The following is a 19,820-nucleotide window of genomic DNA, read 5'->3' as shown; positions in this document are numbered from 1 at the left end:
AATAACCACCGTTGGAGTAGTGCCATATTTTTAGGGTGATAACCGTCCCTTTATCTTAGGGAGGTTAAGATATGGCTCTCGGAAGTGATTAGAGAGATTTTAGGGGCAGTTACTTATTTGAATTGATGTTAATCTGCCAACTATTTTCCGTCCCGACTTCTTTAGAGCAAATCGTAGTCAAGACCGACTTCTTAGTACGAAGGTCGGTGCTCAGCAAGGCTCAATCCTCTGGACTAGGCCTTTCGTTTAGACTTGGGCCTTTATTATTGGGCCAGGGTATGAACAATATCATATCTATATCTTCGATCTTTCTCTTATATAAAAAGAAAAGAGAGTATATTTTCTTAGTTAACGTTTTAATTTTTTTTATAGCAAAAAACATAAGAGAGAAGGTGAGATCTCTCAACAAAATTAAAACAATACAATTAATTAAATAACCAATAAAATCTATATTTTTCTGTCAATGACATTTAAAAATCCATTAAAATAAATGCAAGAAACATATATTTATATTTAATGTCTCGTATTTTCTCTCTCTTATATTTAAAATACAAAATTAGTTTCAAAAAAATTAATGTGTATTAATTTTTTTTTGATTGATTGGCAATACGTTTAAATTTTAAAACAAAGCAAAATATAAATAAAAATAACAAATTTTAAACTTTAAACCCTAAATAATAAACTTCCAACATTAGCTGCAACCCCACTCACTAGCGAGAGAACTATTAGCAGCACCCACCGACGAAGGAACGGCTACAATGCCGTTCTGTGGATTCATTAGCAACGGTGACCTCCATAACTGCCGTCACCTCATTCTTCTTCTTTTCTTTGTTAATCTAGCCTCCTTCTATGTGACCGTCACTGTGGTCGCCACCTTCTTCTCTTTCTTCTATCGTGCGTTCTTTCTTCACATTCGTTTTCTTCTTCTCTACAACGTCGCCGGAAAAAGTCTTTCACTTGACGGTGGTAACTACTCCCTCTACCAAGACTTACTACTCTATCTCTCACGCACACGCACACGCGCGCGCGCACACACAGAGACACACACATATGAGCACACACAGAGACACACACATATGAGGATAAGAATACAGTTAGAAAATGATTCAATTATTTTATTCCCGGATCTGTTTTTGTTGCTTTGCCAGTTGTTATGCAATTAAAATCAACACTTGTCTACTATCGAATGCACCACTTGTTGATCAATTCGCTTATACACTTGTCAAGCATTGAACCTACTACTTCTCTTTTATTTTATATTAAAATAGAAATATAAATAGAAAGGGATAAGTATTGTTTTGGTCCCTAACGTTGAGGGTCAGAATCGAAACCGTCCCTATCGTAATTTTCGATTTAGAATCATCCTTAACGTTTTTTTTCGTATTAAAATCGTCCTTTTTATTTTTTTTCGGACAAAAATACCCTCACCCCTACTAGCACTTACCTCTTCCTCCTCCACCACCAACACCAACACCACCACCAACACCACCACCACCACCACCACCAAACCAAGAAGCAGAAACAGATGCAAAAACTCAAAATCAGCAGAAGCAAAAAGCAAGAAGCAGCAAAAGCAAACCAAGAAGCAGAAACAAAAAGCAACACCAACACCAACATCAACACCAAACCAAGAAGTAGAAGCAGCAGAAGCAAAAAGCAAGAAGCAGAAGCAAGAAGCCAAATCAAGAAAGAAAGAAAGTAGAAGCAAGATGCAGAAGCAGAAAGCGAGGTGCAGATTAAGCGGCGAGGCGCGCGAGGCGGCGAGGCGCGCGAGGCGGCGAGGCGCGCGACGGCGGCTCCAAGCTTCGCTGCCGCCGTCCCCTCCCCTTCTCCCCTTCCCCCCACCCCCACCCCCCGCGTCCTTTCCCTTCCCACCCCCCTCCCACGCGTGTTTTATTTATTTTTTAAAAATTTTATAATTTTTTATTAAAGTAGGGGTAGTTTAAAAATAAAATTAAAAATTTTATTAAAAAGAACGATTTTAATACGAAAAAAAAAACACATTAAAGATGATTCTAAATCGAAAATTACTATGGAGATGGTTTCAATTTTGACCCTCAACGTCAGGGATCAAAACAATACTTATCCCTAAATAGAAATAGATTAATAGATAGACAGGTCAAGAATACTTATGTGTCTGAGTGTGCGTATTAATTACCTTTCAATTCAAAACAATTCTCTAAAATTAAAATCTGATAATTAAGAGTAAGATAGCTCTCTCTTACGCTGTTACGCATTAAGTTAAATTTTTTTTAACTTATGCTTATTTAATTTCTAATATGTATGATATCAGAATAAAGATAAAAACTATTATTAAACTATTCTCACTTTATATACAAATCCAAATCAACTTTATAGATAGATATATGTATATATAGTTGTGAAGGGAAGAAAACTTAAACAATACAAAGTAGAGATCAAGGGCTTCAAAGCAGTAGGCTCTAAAATTAAAGCAACAAGGGAGGGATTCTGTTAGGGACTTGGGTATTATGGGGTGCTCAAAGTCCCACATCGAGTAGTATGGGATCCTTGATGTTGTATATAAGGAGAGTGGTTCTTCCCCTTTAACAGCTAGTTTTTAAGGTGTGATTCCCCACTTTTCTTAGATACTTAACAATGGTATTAGAGCGTAGTTGTCGGCGCCATGGAAAGGGCTACCTATAGGCTGAATTAAGGTGAATACCATATAATATATACACTGTAAGCATAATATAATACATAAATTAAAGTTCAATTAAAAATCTCAGTGAGACTGTGAAGTAGTTCAATTATGGTGTATGCCATCGGACCTGACAGTGGAGAGTGTGGATTAGTGTTGCATTATTGAGTTGAGTTGAAAGGGAAGTAACAACATGGAGCCCCTCTTGAAGCACTAGTTGCAACAACTTCGAAAGTGGAACCACTTGTTCCTGTTACTCTCTTGTGTAGGAACAACAGCAAGTAATTTCAATCATTCCCTCATCATCATCAGCTCCAATATTATTCAACTGGACTGAGAAACTTGTAGAAGCAGCTGCTGCAAGATGAGGGTTTACTACTGATGAAGAGAGTTTCTTGAGTTTATCCCTCTTGGAAATGGGTTCCTTGACATTACTCTGAAGCTGGTTTATGTAATTCATTGCCTCCTTCATTTGATCTGTAAAATGATACCTAGTTTTTATTACCTAAATATAATAAAAATTATAAATTTTATAATAGTTAATCTTCTATTTTATAACTTCACTAATCTTTTCACATTAGAGAATTCAAATTCTATGGTTTTATTGTTAGTAGACATCTCATTAATGCTCTTACATTTTTAAACCATAATTTTTTTTTCTTTTTCTTTTTTTTTTTTTCTTTCTGAAACACAAACCCTGGAACACCAAATTCAAAAACAAAGCTCAGGAGAAGCAAAGCAAACACTATCTTACAATTTGGCTTTTTGCCCCAAATTTTTATTCATTTAAACATAGATCCATATTGAAGGCACATATATAAATATTTATAGAACCAGGAAACCCCAGTACAAGTCTAGAACCCTAAGAAATTAAAAAAAAAAAAAGTACTGACACATACCAGAATATCCATGGCCATGATCCTTTTCAGAGCAACCTCATGCTAAAACACACCCGTATCTTCTTGTGGTTCCAGTCTATCTCCCGATGAGAAAACATGAACTCTACAGACTAACCTTCACTAAAATCCAACTACAGCCAGGTCTCTTTCTCATGCCCTTCAACCTCATTTCTTTTCTCAAACTTGTCCCCTCAATGTGGCAATCTTTTGCAGCATATACATTACAGAGAGCAACATGGCCTGGGATATTTAGAGGATCCAACTCAAGCAGTCGTTTTGCAGCATGCCTAGCAACAACATCCACATCTGTTTTACCCAACCCGCATACCGCAAGCAATGCCCCCCAAATGGCATAATTTGGTTCTATAGGAAACCCCAAGACAAACTCCTCTGCATCCTTAACCTTTCCTGCTCGTCCCAGAAGATTGATCATACTAATGCAATGCTCGGGGCCAGGTTGTAGTCCATGAATATTAAACATGGCACGAAATAACTCCAACCCTTTATCAACAAGACCAGCATTAGCACATGCTGTCAAGACACCTAGAAAAGTAACACCGTCTGGGTTAATACCATATTCATGCATGATTTTGTACTCCTTTAAAGCTTCACTAGCCCTCCCATGATCTCCAAAGCCCATAATCATTGTATTCCAAGAAATTTTGTCCCAGTAGTACATGCTAGAGAAAATCTTATATGCATCCTCTATCTCTCCACATTTTGCATACATTGATATAAGAGAGTTATCAAGAATCAAATCATAGTCATATATGGTCTTCAACTGCATGGCATGTAATTGGCACCCCTGTTCAAGATATGCAATTGAACCAATGGCACCGAAAAGAACAGAGAATGTAGAATTTATTGGCATAACACCATCAGCCATCATTTCAACAAACAAGTCAATGGCTTCAGCAATCAACTCATTTTCAACATACCCATAAATCATTGAAGTCCATGCAAGGGAATCCTTGTCAACCATGTTATCAAAGAGGTTGCATGCCTTTAATACTTTCCCAGCACTAAGATAGCCTGCAATCATGCATGTGCTTGCATTTGTGTTTTTGATGGGTAGTCTATGAAACAAATCTTCAGCTTTTTCTAACTCACCAGCCTGAATGTAACCATTTATCATAGAATTAAATGACTGTTCATCACAGTTATTCATATCACTTTCTAGTAGACTTCGAGCTGAGTCCATAAGACCAAATGCAGAGTACATCCGAATGGGACTTCTTTGTAGCCTGCCATCATAATCATCAAGCTTCCAGCCATTGACAATTATATAAGCATGTAACTGCTTGCCAAGAGTAGGAAAACCTAAACCTGCACATGCATAGGCTAAGGAAATAAAGGTCTCACAGAGTCTCATCTCAAGAAAAAGCGATAATGCCTCTGCACACAAGCCATTCCAGGTAAACCCACCAATCATGGCTGTCCAAGAAACTACATTTTTCTCCGACATGGTCTGGAATAAACTATAAGCTTCATCCACATTGCCTACCCTACAGTAACCAGACATCATGCTGGTCCAAGTAACCACATTCCTACACCCATCTCCTCAAACAACGCTCTTGCTTCATCCATTCTACCTTTTTCCACATAACCCGCAATCATACCATTCCAAGAAGCCACATTTTTTTCTGGGGTCTGTTCAAAAACCATCCTTGCTGTGTCCCACTCCCCATTCTTTACCAACCCTGCCACCATCGAATTCCAAGAGATCACATTCTTCTCCGGCATTTCATCAAACAGCCTCCTTGCATCTCCAATCCTCCCTGCATCTCCCAACCCACCAAGCATAGCAGTCCAGGAAATAACATTCCTCTTCGGCATATGCTCAAAGAACCAGAAAGCCTCATCAAGCATGCCAGATTGCAGGTACCCAGACAACATCGCGTTATAAGTGACTATGTTTCTGTGCGGCATTATATCGAACAGCATTCGAGCTTCACGGATGAAACCGTCCCGCGAGTACTTTGTGAGAAGGGAAGTCCAGTGAACAATACGAGCATGGGGATGGCCTTGAGAGGACTTGTAAAGTAGGTCTCGTGCTTCTTGGTGTCAGCCATTGGAGAGGTAATGGAGGAGCAAAGTATCATTGAATTCGGGTGTTGGGTCATTGATTCTGAGAAAAGGTAGAGTATGATTAAAGGGTTGAGAATGGTAGTGAAGATTGTGATTGCGAGAGACATTTGAAAGAGGGAAGCATCTGAGAGTAGAGGCCCGCATCAATAGATTTTCAAAAAGAGACATTTAGAATGCAGCTGTATTATTATTAAACTATGGCTGGTATATGAATACAACATTGTATTTTTTAAAACGTGAGCCATATATATATGTGATTATTATATGAACTAATTAAAGTAAAATTAGATAAAGAATATCCGATAAAGATAGTTAAAAAATATATGGATAAAGATATGGATTATACTGAGAATAAATGATCAATGCATGAATGACGTTATTTGTTCATTTCTTTCAATATATTATTATTATTATTATTATTATATAATGTGGCAACATACTGAAGTACCTTTCTGGGTTTGAGGGAGCCCTTCCTTTTGTGCTTGAAAGTGGGTCAGTAACATTTGCCTATGGACTATGCTTTCTTACTCTATGGAATTTTGCATTCATGTATGATAATGATCTTATCATATGTGTTGATATTAATCAGGTTCAGGTACATGGGAGTGGATGAAATGATGATGTGCAGGCTTTCTACAATTTCATTGAGTTAGAGAACAATCCTAAGGTGGATCCTCTCATGCTGTGGCTCACTGGTAGTCCTGGTTGTTGCTCTGCTTTCTCTGGCCTTGTCTTTGAAATAGGTATATATGCTTCGTCTACGATACACAAGTTGGTAAAATAAGAAAGTAAAATAGTTAACTATCCTTAAATCATTTACCAACTTACGCAATGTTAAAAGTAGTTTTATTGCATGGATGGAATAAGATCTTTAAACTACTCCATCATAGATGATTGGAGGCCATGGCACACAAATGCCCCAGTTGTAGGGTATTCCCCTAATTATAGTTATGTAACTACGTTGAACTTGTCTATAGAAAGTAAGTTATGTAGTTAATGAATGTTTTTTTCTTATGCAGATACACAAGGACTTATTCCAATGCAATGACCTTTGTAACTGTCAAGGCAAGCAGCACTTGTATATGTTAGTGTGTATACAAAGGGTGGTGGCCACACAGCTCTAGAGTATGTATAAGCCTGAAGAATGCTTGAACATGTACAGTAGATGGATGTCTAGGATGCTTTTGTAGTAATTAACCAAATAAGACCAATTACAAAAGTAGTTACTGGTTAGGACAAAATGGTGTCCATTTTGTATCATAGTTATAATGAATCATTGAATGTGTATAATATTTTGTACCTTTCTCAAGCTTGCAAATGGTAGTGCACATTGTCTATTCCTCATTCAAAACATGAGAAGGTTTTAATTAGCATACTGTCACCTAAAATCCAAAGTGAACGCTTATTTTCTTTTTTGGATAAAGCACTTGGTTTTTAAAAGTATGCGTTTAAAGTTAATTAGGCTTCTACTTTCTATATTGACAGCCTCAAAATTTGAAGGTTGATTGTCACTTGGTTCGACAAAAAGCTCAAGTTGGAGTGATGAAACTTCTCCCAATTCCCTCTTCTGGGCAACTAGCCGACATCTTCACCAATCCTTTGTCTCCTCAACTCTTCCATCTTAATCTGAATAAGTTTAGTATTCTTGACATCTTTTATCCTCCAACTTGCGGGGCGTATTAAATCACTCTTCTACCTCAGCCCATGACAACAATAAAGACGTCTCACGGCCCACAAATTCAGCCCAACAGAATACAAAAATTTAATTATAATTTTAGTCTTTATCTTATCTTATAGTTATCTTTATCTTTATCTCTATCTTATTTTTATCTTATCTTTTATCTTTCATAGACTAATACTCTATATATACTTAGTTTTACCTTCATAGTGAACAATTCAATCAATCAACAATCAATAAAATTTCTTTGTCTTTTCTTTTCTTTCATTATTCTTTCATAGTTTTATTATCTTTGTATACTCTTTCCGTTTTATTAGCCACTTCTCTTCTCTTTTGATTTTAGCTAATTCTGTCTCACACTCTTGGAACTTATTCTGTCATTGTCGTTCATCTCTGACCATCTTTTTGGTAAGTCAATTCTTCAGTTTCATTCTCTTTTTTTTCAATTAATATTCAAGATTCTGATTTATTTAATTTGTTGAATGTTGATGTGATTCTAAATTCAATTTAGTTTGAATTCTGAGTTTGTAATTAGATTTAATTCAGTTTAGTTTAGATATTCAGAAATCAGAACTATGTTGCTGATTAATTAATTATAATTTTAAAAATTAAATATAATTATGCGTGCTTTGGCTCTTTTATATTTAGTAGGTTTAGAAATTTGTAATTGAGCTAAACTTTATTTTGTGTTATGATTATTTGCTTTTTGATTTGAAAATCTCTACTTTTCAATTTTTTATGTGAAATGTAAATGATGCTCTTATTAGAAGTTATTGATTATGTGATTATTAAAAATTATTGTTGAACTTTTTATTTTGAATTTTTGTTATTGATGTGATGAGTATTATTGTTGATTATTTGATTTGAACTTAGAAATTAATTATAAATTTTTTATTTTATAAATTTTTAATGATAAATTATAAATAAATTATTATGTAACATTGTGAAATTTTAAAATTAATTTAAAAATTATTGAATTTAAATTAAATATCTAAAATTATATATTGAATTATTAAAATAATTTTATTATATATTTAATTAAACCGATTCAGTCATGATTCAATCTTAGACTATAAAATTATTGAACTAATCACTCTATTAGTTTAATGATCGATTCAATTTTTATAACCTTAAAAAAATTTATAAATTTTATACTAATTAATCTTTTATTTTATAACTTTACTAATGTTTACTGATGTATAGCATGATATCTTAATTTTAAATCAAAAGATTATAAACTTCCTTCTAGAAATAACGGACTATGAACCCAGGATAATTAAACGAGGCCTGCTACACATACAAGTCTTTTTGGCTTACAAGCTATACAAGTTGCTCCAAGTCCAAGAAAGAAACACGCGCTCCTTCAACAACACGTTTACTCTTCGTCTTTTTCCTCAATCAAAACGCAAACCATCAAGATTCAAGGGACATTTAAAACAAATTACTACGATTCTACAGAAACGTTCCAACTGCTCGCGAAGAGTAGAAGAAATCAAGAAGAAAAGATACAAATCTTCATAAAAATCACCAGAAAAAAGGAATAAATATTATTCAAGGTACTGTTTTATTGTTCTTCTAGGTTTTTCTTCTAGATTGTCTTTGTCATGTGCCTCATCCTTAACCAGCAAAATATTAAGATATTTCAAGAAGAAATATACTGTCTCCCCCTATTTTGGGTGTATTTCTGTAATCCTTTGGGTGTATTTCTGTAACTGTTTGGATATATTTCTGTAATCCTTTCTATAACCGTTTGGGTGTATTTCTGTAACCGTTTGGGTATATTTCTGTAATCATTTGGGTGTATTTATGTAATCGTTTGGGTGTATTTCTGAAGTTCCATTATCTTCAAAACGATTTCAAAGCTTGATTTCAAAAACCATGAAAATCGAAAAAAAAAACGAAGCAAAGAGAAAACGCATGAAGGAGATCCAACAAATTTGGCAAGAAACTCGAAAAAAGAAACGAAATCTTTTGAAAAATGGAAGTTATATATTTATGCGTTAATTAATTTGAATTGATTTAAAATTCTGTTAAAAAGGTACGTAACAAGCAGCGCGTTTAATGGGTGGGTTTCGTTCAGACTTGTAAAACTTGTAAATGCAAAATACTTGTATGTAGAGATTAATCCTAATTAAATAAGTACGCGTCTTTTTCACATTGGCCTTTTTTATTTGAATATTAATTACATCAACAGTCCAACAACTTTTCTTTCGCTTTTTTATTGAAATAAATAAAGAAAAAATATTAATTCTCTAAATACGCATGGCTATAATTATTCCCTAAAATGTGCAGCTCCATCTCATGGCCATTACCCACAAAATGGATATACACTCTACTTTAGGTATGGCGCCCACAAAATGGGCTAGTGTTCTATTGCATGGACAGCGCCCACGAAATGGGCATTTCATGCCCAGCGTCCGCGAATTGATTCATTACCATGGTGGTACATGCGAATTAGAACCAAATGCACAATTCTAGCGGACCAAACGCGAAAAGAAATCAAAACAGTTGTACTCCACACGAAATGGAGCCCAGAATTCGTTATATAAAGGGTTGTGGCAGGCAGTTTGCAACCATGGTTGGAAATTTTTGTTGTGCCACGGAAAAATTCATCTCCAACAACTTTCTCCTGTCTCCATGTCTTCCCCTTCTTAGTAAAATACTGTAGTTGGTCTTTTGTTGTGTCTATGGCTACCGAAAATGTGTACGTTATCGTATATCCTAATGGAGAAATTTCTCTTACATCTGAAGGTGTTATATTTATTTGTGATGATCCACTGTGGATAATGATCCCACCGCAGACGTCGTTGAAAGAGCTAAAGAATGTGATCCTCATGAATACCGGTCTGGTCGAAAAGAAGAAAATCACGAAGTTGACTTACAGAATGCCAGTTGCAGTTGTCAACTCGTTTGCATATCAAAAAATGCAGATTAAATCTGACCAACAATGTTTTCTTATCATCGGAGCATTGGAAGTATCTACTCGTTGGAGCTGTGTGTGTGTCTCCACGACATTAACAACGTATGACAGCCAGCCATACCTTCGACGGTGTAATCTGTTGCTAAGCACATGGCTCAATATAGCCAACAAAGTCATGCGCTACCCCAACTATAAGTGCTGTTGGCATCAAAATTGGCCAGCAAAGGTAGGTAGCGAATGTGGACCGTGTTGTTGGCCTTGTCCGGTAGTAGCACACCACCCAACAAATACAAAATATAACAACGGGCATACTGAATCAGGATATCATCTGGTACGTCAAGCGACATCTATTGAAGACGAGTTCTGATCCACTTCAACCTTATGTTGTACTTCATTATCCCTACATGTTCGGGTGGAACATCACCAAGTAACCCTTGGCACCATTGCCATATAGCTCTTTGGTGAAACTTGCTCCATGACCTTAGAGTACCACTAACAGGCTCGCCATCAATGGATAACCCTAACTGCATTGCCACATCCTCTAGTGTTATAGTACACTCACCCCACGGGAGGTAAAAATGTGTGCGTCTCGGGTCGCCATCGTTCAACAAATGTACTTATCAGCGGGTTGTCATACTCAAAGTACTTTATTAATGACGCATAATAGAATCCTGCTCGTCGTAAATATGGTTCAGGTCTCTGTTGCCTCATATCCATGCTTGGATCCACTGGTTCCGACGTGAAAACATCAATAAATGTGCCATGCGGCGTCAGAACACGTGCGGGCTGCAACATCGAAACAGGAAGAGCACACTTAAATTTACACTAGCAAATATTAAATAATGATAGAAACTGATAACAAAAGAGCAATGCTAGGGAACCAAAAGGGTATTAGCAAAAAATCAGTCAATACATTTGGGTGAATCCAAAATCTCTACGAGTTAATATATATGGATGTTTCTTCTGCTAAGTATTAAAATGTTTCTTTTTCATACTAAATGGATGTTCTTTTATATATTTTTCGAATTTTTTTGTATTGTAAATGTGAATGTCTCTATTTCTTTAAGAATTTCATATTTTTTAAAAAAATTTATAGATATTTAATTATTTTTACTAAAATATAATTGGATGTTTCTTTTGTTAAGTATTAGAATATTTTTTCATTTTAAATGAATGTTTTTTTTATAATTCTGTAATTGTGTAGTTTGCAGTCTCTTTAATAATCAAAATGGCACCTAATATCCCAAAACGCAGAGAGCAACATCTGCAACAAACCCCTAATTACAAACATGTGTGTTGAATACAAAATATGAACTCCATCATCCACCATCCTGCACTCTAACATGCCCCCTGCACACTTCGAGTACAAGTCAATCAAATCACTTCCTACATGAGAATTCCTATGGAATTCACTCTTAATCATCTTAGTATGAAACTGCATCCCCCCTGCCAAATCCTTGAGGGAAGTAAAGACAGTCAAAACACTAGCCATAGTGAACATGTTAACCTCCAATCCCATCCTAACCATCTCAAAGAACAGTGTCAGCGCCTCCGATTCCTCGCGGTGTTGCCCGCACACCACAATCATCGAGTTCCAAGAAATCCCATCCCTCCCACCAAGCCCCATCTCATGAAACAGTCTTTTCGCCTCACACAAGAATCCTTCCTTGTTATAACTCGTGACCATGGCATTGTTAATAGAAGCATAAGAATCAAACCCACCCATCACCACGAAGCACAGCAGCATTGGTAAGAGAGATCTGTGTGTGTGATTGTTGGAGGTGGGTAGGTTAATATGAGAGAGAAAAAGAAGGCTTTTATAGGTTTTAATTAGGTTTACTTAATTAATTTTAAATTTTTTAAATTTTGAATTTAAAAAATTTAAAATTAATTATTAATATAAATTAATGTGGTTTTGTTTAGTTTTTGGCTGATAACCTCTTGGTTCCATATACTTTTTCATAACAAAATTAACCACATATGATCACTAAAACTAACCTTATAAATCAAATGCGCAGCAATGTGAACTTCATCTAGCCAATTAAGATTTTCTTCCACGTTAATACCACCACCATCGCCCATGTTACACTTTTCTATTCAAACTCACAATACTAAAATATTACCCAAAACACACTTTTTGTTTTTATCTCAACCTCCACGATTTACAATTCTTAACCCTATCTTAACCCTATCTTCCACTATTTCTCAATGCATGAAGCACTTGGTCCCTACCTGTCTTCCCTTTATATACACACCAATTCATCAACTTCAACCATGCCTTCCCATGCACCCAATGCATACTTATACGGGGACTGAAGCAGTGAAAATTTACAGCTTTCACCTGAAACCCATACCATTTCGTTGCTGCCGCCATTGATATCGGCATTTCGTGGGCGCCGCATAGGAGATGCTCCATTTCGCGTGTGTCAGACACGGCTTGGCCCAATTCATGGGTGTCGTAGGTGACATGGCCATTTCGCTTCTGCCGCTATAGATATGTCCCATCTCGTGGATGTCATACTTGGGTGATATGCATGAGATGGAGTTGCATATTTTAAAAATTAATTTTATACATGCGTATTTCAGGAATTAATGTTTTTTCTTTATTTATTTTAATAAAAAAAGCCACTTTTCTTTTATATACTTGTCAATTCTCTCTTTCACTTTTGCGTGATTATCCTATAAAAAATTATACAAATTTTTTTTATTATAGGTCAATCACAATCTCAAATTTTTAATATTTAAAAAATAACAAATATAATTATTCGTACCATTACGTAATAAAATTAAAATTATAATTTTAAATTAATTTTTTAAAATTAATTTTAATTATAATAATTTAATTAATAAAAAAATAATATATTATGCATTGTTTAATTTTTTTAATCAAGTGTTAATTATATATTTTATATAAGAAGATATAAACATTTATTTTTAGAATGCATCTGTATTATTATTAAACTATGACTGGTATATGAATACAACATTGTATTTTTTAAAACGTGAGCCGTATATATGTGATTATTATATGAACTAATTAAAGTAAAATTAGATAAAGATTATCCAATAAAAATATTAAAAAATATATGGATAAAGATATGGATTATACTGACAATAAATAATGATCAATGCATGAATGACGTTATTTGTTCATTTCTTTCAGTATAACTGGATACATCGATACAACTTGTAAAGCCATTTCATTTTTTCCTCTAAGAAGTTGTGTGTCTTTGAAATCTATTATACTAACTATTGTGATTTAAATGGCATCAAGGCACTTTGAGAAATAAAGTATTCTCCCAATATGTAAATTCAAAGAAAAGGCTTGCCGAGGATGTCGTTGACAGTTGACTACGTCTATGATTAAGATATTGTCCATTTTGGTGACCGTTGACTCTTGATTATTTGATACAGTTTATTAAGCTTATTATATTGAGTACAAACTATACTCTCTCTCTCTGCCCCCCTTTGCGACTCGCCAAGACTGAATTTTCTTCCTTGGCCCCGAGAAAAAAACAGGGTGACCATGAAAGGCAATAATTATTCTGATCTATAAAATAAATGTTATTGTGTAGATGAACTTCTAACATATAACTCATTTTTTTGTGTTATTATTGTAATATGTTTTTTTTTTATGGAGTAAAAATAATTCAGACATTATACTTATAAAAGATATTTTGATATTTAAGTAAGTTTGTAAGTGTTTAAGAGATATAAAATTTATCATGTCTATTTTTTTATAATAATGTTATGAATATAAAAGGTAAGATCATATGTCTGTGTATTTATAAAAATTATATGAATATAAAATATAAGACATGAAATAAAACTTAGTATGTGTTGTCTTTTTGATTTAAAAGTAAATATCTTTATATAGACATAAAATTGATAAATAGAATTGATGTTATGATCGTTGATCATTAAGTCAAAATAATGACTATTAAAATTGTCCGTTACAAACTTAAAATAAAAGCAAATAAAATTAAATTATAACTCATAATAAAACACAATAAAAACCAAACTATAAAGTAACGCATCACTATACATTTCTAAAATATCAAATATAAAATAAAATTAAATATTTTTGTTTTCATGCAGCGAATAATATTAGATATAATTTAGTTTTTATTTATTAAATATGTATAATAATAACAAATATAAAATTGGTCAATAAATAATATCTTTATATAAACATAACAATTAAAATATAAATACATACTATATTAAATAGTTTAATTAAATATATTAATCAATTCATCTAACAATCAAAACATAAAACATTCCATCATATATAAAAAATCAAATACCAAATCAACTATTCATATACAACACATATTAAAATATAAAATATATATTAAAAATAAATTAAATAATTCATATATTTATACACAAATATATCATAACTTATTTTAATATATACATAATATTTTTATATATAATGCATTAAAAATTAATCATCAAATTAATAATTATATATTTTTATTTTTTTTAAGTTACAAATAAGACTTAAATTCACAATTTTTAAATAAATATAATTATTTAAACTATAACTCGTTGACATAATTATATATTTTTGTATATATATATATATATATATATATATATATATATATATATATATATACATTTTTAACTAAATAATAAAATACTATAATAATAAAAGATATTATAGTTAAATAATTAATATATAACAAATAAATAATCAAAGTTATTTATAATAATATGATAAATTTTTTGTAAAATATTAAATACGTATTTTTATATATAAATATTAATTAATTGACTAACTAAAAGAGTATAATACTCAATAAATGAATAATTTATAAAATAAAAATATAATTTATATATTAAAATTAATTATTATATATTTATATATAAATATATATAATTTAATTTATTTTTAATATATATTTTATATTAATAATTAATTTTATTGTATATCTAATATTATTTTTAAAAATGTATTTTGACACGAATTTTGATTTTCTAAAGTTTGAATTTTATTTTAGAGAGTAAAGTGTAATCTCTTATCATTTATTTTATAGGTGAGACTAAAAATAAATATGAGAAAGAAATTATTTAAAGGTAGAAAATTACACTTTATCTTCTAAAGTACAAATTTAAAATTTAGAAGATCCAAATTATTTTGACACATAAGAGGGAGGGGAGAGTCCAAGTGGCACGTAATAATATTAGTGGAGCATAGACGGGCGGAGGCCCCTTAGACAATAGACATTGACTCCATCAAAACGCGGAGCAGTTTTTTCCATTTATTCCTTCCACTTCTCCTCCCACTCTCACACGATACATTCCTTATTAGCTTTATACAAAGTAGTTACAACCTCCGCTTCCTTTCTCTTTCTCTCTCTCACCAAAACCCAACTATAAAAAAGAAAGTGGCCAGGAAGGTTCCTTAGCTTTCCTTTCACTATATAATAACAAACTCTCTGTCATACACAAATCAAAGAAAGAAACGTAACTAAGATGGTGGTGGGAATTAATAGCAAGAAGGGATCGTCGTCGTCGTCGTCGTCATGGTTCTTCAAGAACAAGAAAAGGCTTTCTTCCTCGTGGAATTTCAGGCTCAAGTATCTCTTCTCCTCCGCCTTCAAGTGGAAGAGCCTCTCCACAATCCGCGTCTCCTTCGTGGACGGCGTCGTTTTCAGGCTCCTCTCTGCATTTGAGGCTGTACTCCTCGTTCTCACCCTCTCCTTCTTCTACCTCTGCTGCGGCTGCAACTTCTGATCTCATCCATCATGCATCCTAGCTGAGACTAGATACACAATCTCATCATGTAATTATTATTAATTTATTGCTCCTTAAGTACTTGGAATTTTGTAATCTCCATTTTCTAACTCGTCAATTAATGCAAATATAATATTATTATTATACATGGATCCTTCCAGAACAAAATCCGAAATCATCACCTAATACTCTAGCTGTGAGGTTTGGTGCTTGTGTTCCTTATTCAACAGTACAAATAGAATTCAAAGTTCGAAACCAGCTTTGGAAGCAAAGTAACGAAGACGTGTATCCGCGTTCGAATTCTAATTCTAATTCTTGCTTGGCAATTAAGGCTTGTGACTTGTGAGGGTGAAAATGAAGAATATTATTTTCGTCACTATTGGTGAGGTTAGTCAAGGAAATATTTGTTAACAAAAGAAATTAATTAAAAACCGCTCAAATTTATTTTATTTAGTGTTAGAATCAATAAATTTTAAATGAGATAAGTCTGAATTTTTTTTCTTTAATATTATTGGAGTTGGTTAATTGTTGAGGAAGAAACTAATACACAGGAAATAATGACGAATAAAAATCAATTTTTATTATAGATATATATATATAGATAAATTAATTACAAGTTTAGTAAAATTTTATTGTGTATACTGTAACATAATGATTTCTACGTTTCAAGTTTTCTAAACCACGTCCACACTGATCCCAACCCAGTTTCTGATCCTGTGAGAGAGGGTGTAAGATAACATGGTATAATTGCGTAGAAGAATCAAGAATGGAGAAGAAAATAAGTTATGTTAATGGTGTTGGTTGGCTTTTGGAGAGACTCTCGTGAGCAACATCGCCCTTTGTGAGGAACCAACAGCTGGCTACCGGTTGTAGACAGGTGGTGTGTTAAGGTCATGACTCATAACTCTTGCAAATTCTTTTTTTTTTTTAATTTCAAAATATAATTTTGAAATGGACGACTTGTATTATTGGACCAACGAGGAGGAATTATTCATTGAAGTTTTAGTTTTAAATTAAATAACGAAAATAATATTCATTAGATTTAAATAATGAACTACGTTAACCAAGTTTTTTAATAAAATTTAAAAGTTAAAGAGTTTTTTAATAAAATTTAAAAGTTAAAGAATATATATGTCAGATGAGTAGAGAAAGAATATTTTTGTGATAATTTTTTATTGATATATGATTACATAAGAAATTATTCTTAAGTCTATATTTTTTTATATTAGTCTTAAAAGTATTTATGAAATATATTTAAGAGTTTGTGCTATGATGTATGCATGGTTTTTGCATGGTTTTTGCTGATAATAAATGGTAGAGTGCTGATGATAAATGGTAGAGTGTTGGTTTTATATGTGACAAAAAATGTCTTTAAAATTTAATTGTGACAAAGATAAAAATGTTCAGATAAATGAATGGTTATAGAAGCCGGACAAGGGGGACAATGGGTGAATACATGATAGAGTTTAATAGGATCCATATGCAGCCGATCCTGTGGGACAAGATTTTGTTGTTATTGTTGTATTATTAAGGTATCATATGAATAAATAATATCTAATGTTTTTTTTCGTAATGTTATTACAAGAACATTATAGATTATTGCACAAAAAATTTATAAATTAAACTATTTTTATAAAACGATCGTAAAGGATAAAAGTTTTTATTGGTTAAGAAAATTAGAGTTTTTGTAAATAAAAAAAATTAAATAACAAATTTTTTAGTTATTACTTGTATGCGAAAGAATTTAATTTTTTATTAATAATTATTTTAATATTTATTACCTAAAATTTAAAATAATTTGTTGTGTATACTTACATTTGATTAGGTATTAAGTTCGTTGTATATAAAAATAATTATTTTCGTGTTTGTTATATAAAAATAATATTCTTTTATATACATATAAAATATAATGAAAGAATTAGATATTCACATAAAAAAATTTATATTAATAGTTCTAAAATTAACTCAAAATTAATTTATTTTTAAGACAATTGAATCTTAATTCTAATTATTAATCACAATATTATTATTTTTTTAAATTATATGTAATAAATATTTAAAAAAAATATAGATTCTAAAGATAAATGATAAAAGTTTAAACTATATAAAAAAACAAAAAAAGATATGTATATGATAATAATATATTTTTTATGTGAATAATATTATGAAATTATTTTTTTAATTATATTTAATTATAAATTTAATATATTTTTTATAATTTTATGAATTTATTTGAATTAATAATATAAATATAAATTATAAGTTATACATAAAGTAGTGGGAAGGATAAGGAGAAAAAATAAAGAAGGAAAGAGAGGTAGAAAAGATGATGAAATAAAGAAGTTTATTAATTTTAGAGAAAAATATTTTATTAAAATTTTAATGAAAGTGTGTCATCTCATAGATTTTGGTTGTTAAATCAATAATATAATATAGTTATATTTCAATTTCAATTTTAATTAAAAAATATTGTGTTATATATTTTGATTGTTAAATTTATAATTAGTCATAGATAATAATATATAAGAGAGATAGAGTGGTGAAAGAATGAGAGAAATAGAAAAAAAGAATGAAAAAAAATTCTTTAATTTTAGAAAAAAAATATTTGATTTTAACTATAATAAAAAAGTGATATGTTGATTGTAAAATTAGTAATATGTATAATATATAATAAAAGTAAAAATATTTATTTGATTTTACAGTAACTAAGAAATTATGTTTTGAAATATATAATTCCTCCTAGAGAGTTTAATGCAATTCGTCCATGTCAAATTATGTTTTGAAATATAAAAAAGATTAAGAAAATGCTGGGGAAAAATGGGAGTCGAACAATGCACGCAACTTTAATTTAACGTTAAATGAGATGCATGAAATTCAATTACTAAGCTCCAATAATTCCATATTAAAAGTCATTAGATATTAAAACCGGAATTGTAATATGAAATTTTAAATAAAAATGTTATTTGTATACTAAAATCAGCTACTAAAATCAGTTAATAATATATTTTATATAAATACATGTGTAATTTAATTTATTTTTAATATGTATTTAAATTCTAATATGTATTTTATACTTATAACTGATTTTGGTGGCTAATTTTACTGTACACGTAACATATTCGAACTTTAAAATATATGTTAGAATGACTAAATAAATAAAAGAGTAAATGACAAATAGGTCCCTGACCTTTTTTTCCACGGACATTTTTGTCATCAAGAAACGGAAAATATATTCATGTCCCTGATCCCTGTAAAACATGGACATTTTAGTCCTTCCGTTGAATTCAAGCCGTTGGATCCGACGGAAAACTCTGACCAGGCAAAGGTGGCGCTGACCCGTTCGTTACAGAATTTATGTGGCAGTGAGCTTTTGGAAACTGGACATATAAGTCCCCAGACATGAAAACGACGCCATCTCGTTACCTCCTCCAATCTTTTAAATTTTTCTGCCCTAATCTCTCGTCTACAAAGAAATAGTGAAGTGGATGTTGTGGGGAGTGAACGAAGAAAGAAAATTCTTCGTGCCATAGCATCTGAAGGAGTATCATTAAGTTGGAAAAGAAGTGGAAGTGGGGGAAGAGAAGCCCAGTTCGGTGCGAAGAAAGGATCGTGTTCCTATTCGTGTTCCTATTCTAGGATGGCTCCGATTATTGGAAAGTTAAGATCTTTGGTGTTGAATCGTGGTGGGATTGTTGCTCTTCGATTATGCATAGATCTGGAGCTACAATGGCTTGGGTTCGATCATGATACTTTTGGTTCTTGGAGTTGTTGGTGTTACTTATTATGCTGTTGTTTTGACTAATTACGATTCTGTGTTGTCTGCTGGAGGCC

The 19,820-nt window shown here is 32.0% G+C and overlaps 1 long non-coding RNA gene and 1 pseudogene across 4 annotated transcripts; one reads left to right on the top strand and one right to left on the bottom strand.

Moving 5' to 3' along the window:
- Nucleotides 1-2,912: 2,912 nt before the first annotated feature.
- On the bottom strand, nt 2,913-10,591 carry LOC130967272 (pentatricopeptide repeat-containing protein At1g32415, mitochondrial-like; annotated as a pseudogene).
- A 4,860-nt stretch (nt 10,592-15,451) lies between these two features.
- Nucleotides 15,452-17,720, top strand: LOC130967498 (uncharacterized). Of its 4 annotated transcripts, XR_009081360.1 has the most exons (4): nt 15,497-16,038; nt 16,151-16,376; nt 16,660-16,879; nt 17,397-17,720. It is a non-coding gene; the product is annotated as an uncharacterized LOC130967498 (long non-coding RNA). The 4 variants fall into 4 exon arrangements; XR_009081359.1 differs by having other exon boundaries at nt 15,507-16,038; nt 16,695-17,720; XR_009081357.1 differs by having other exon boundaries at nt 15,507-16,038; nt 16,660-17,720.
- Nucleotides 17,721-19,820: the final 2,100 nt, after the last annotated feature.

The sequence above is a fragment of the Arachis stenosperma genome, chromosome 3, assembly GCF_014773155.1.
Source record: "Arachis stenosperma cultivar V10309 chromosome 3, arast.V10309.gnm1.PFL2, whole genome shotgun sequence".
NCBI classification, from domain to species: Eukaryota; Viridiplantae; Streptophyta; class Magnoliopsida; order Fabales; family Fabaceae; genus Arachis; species Arachis stenosperma.
This window is presented reverse-complemented; position numbering and strand designations above follow the sequence as displayed.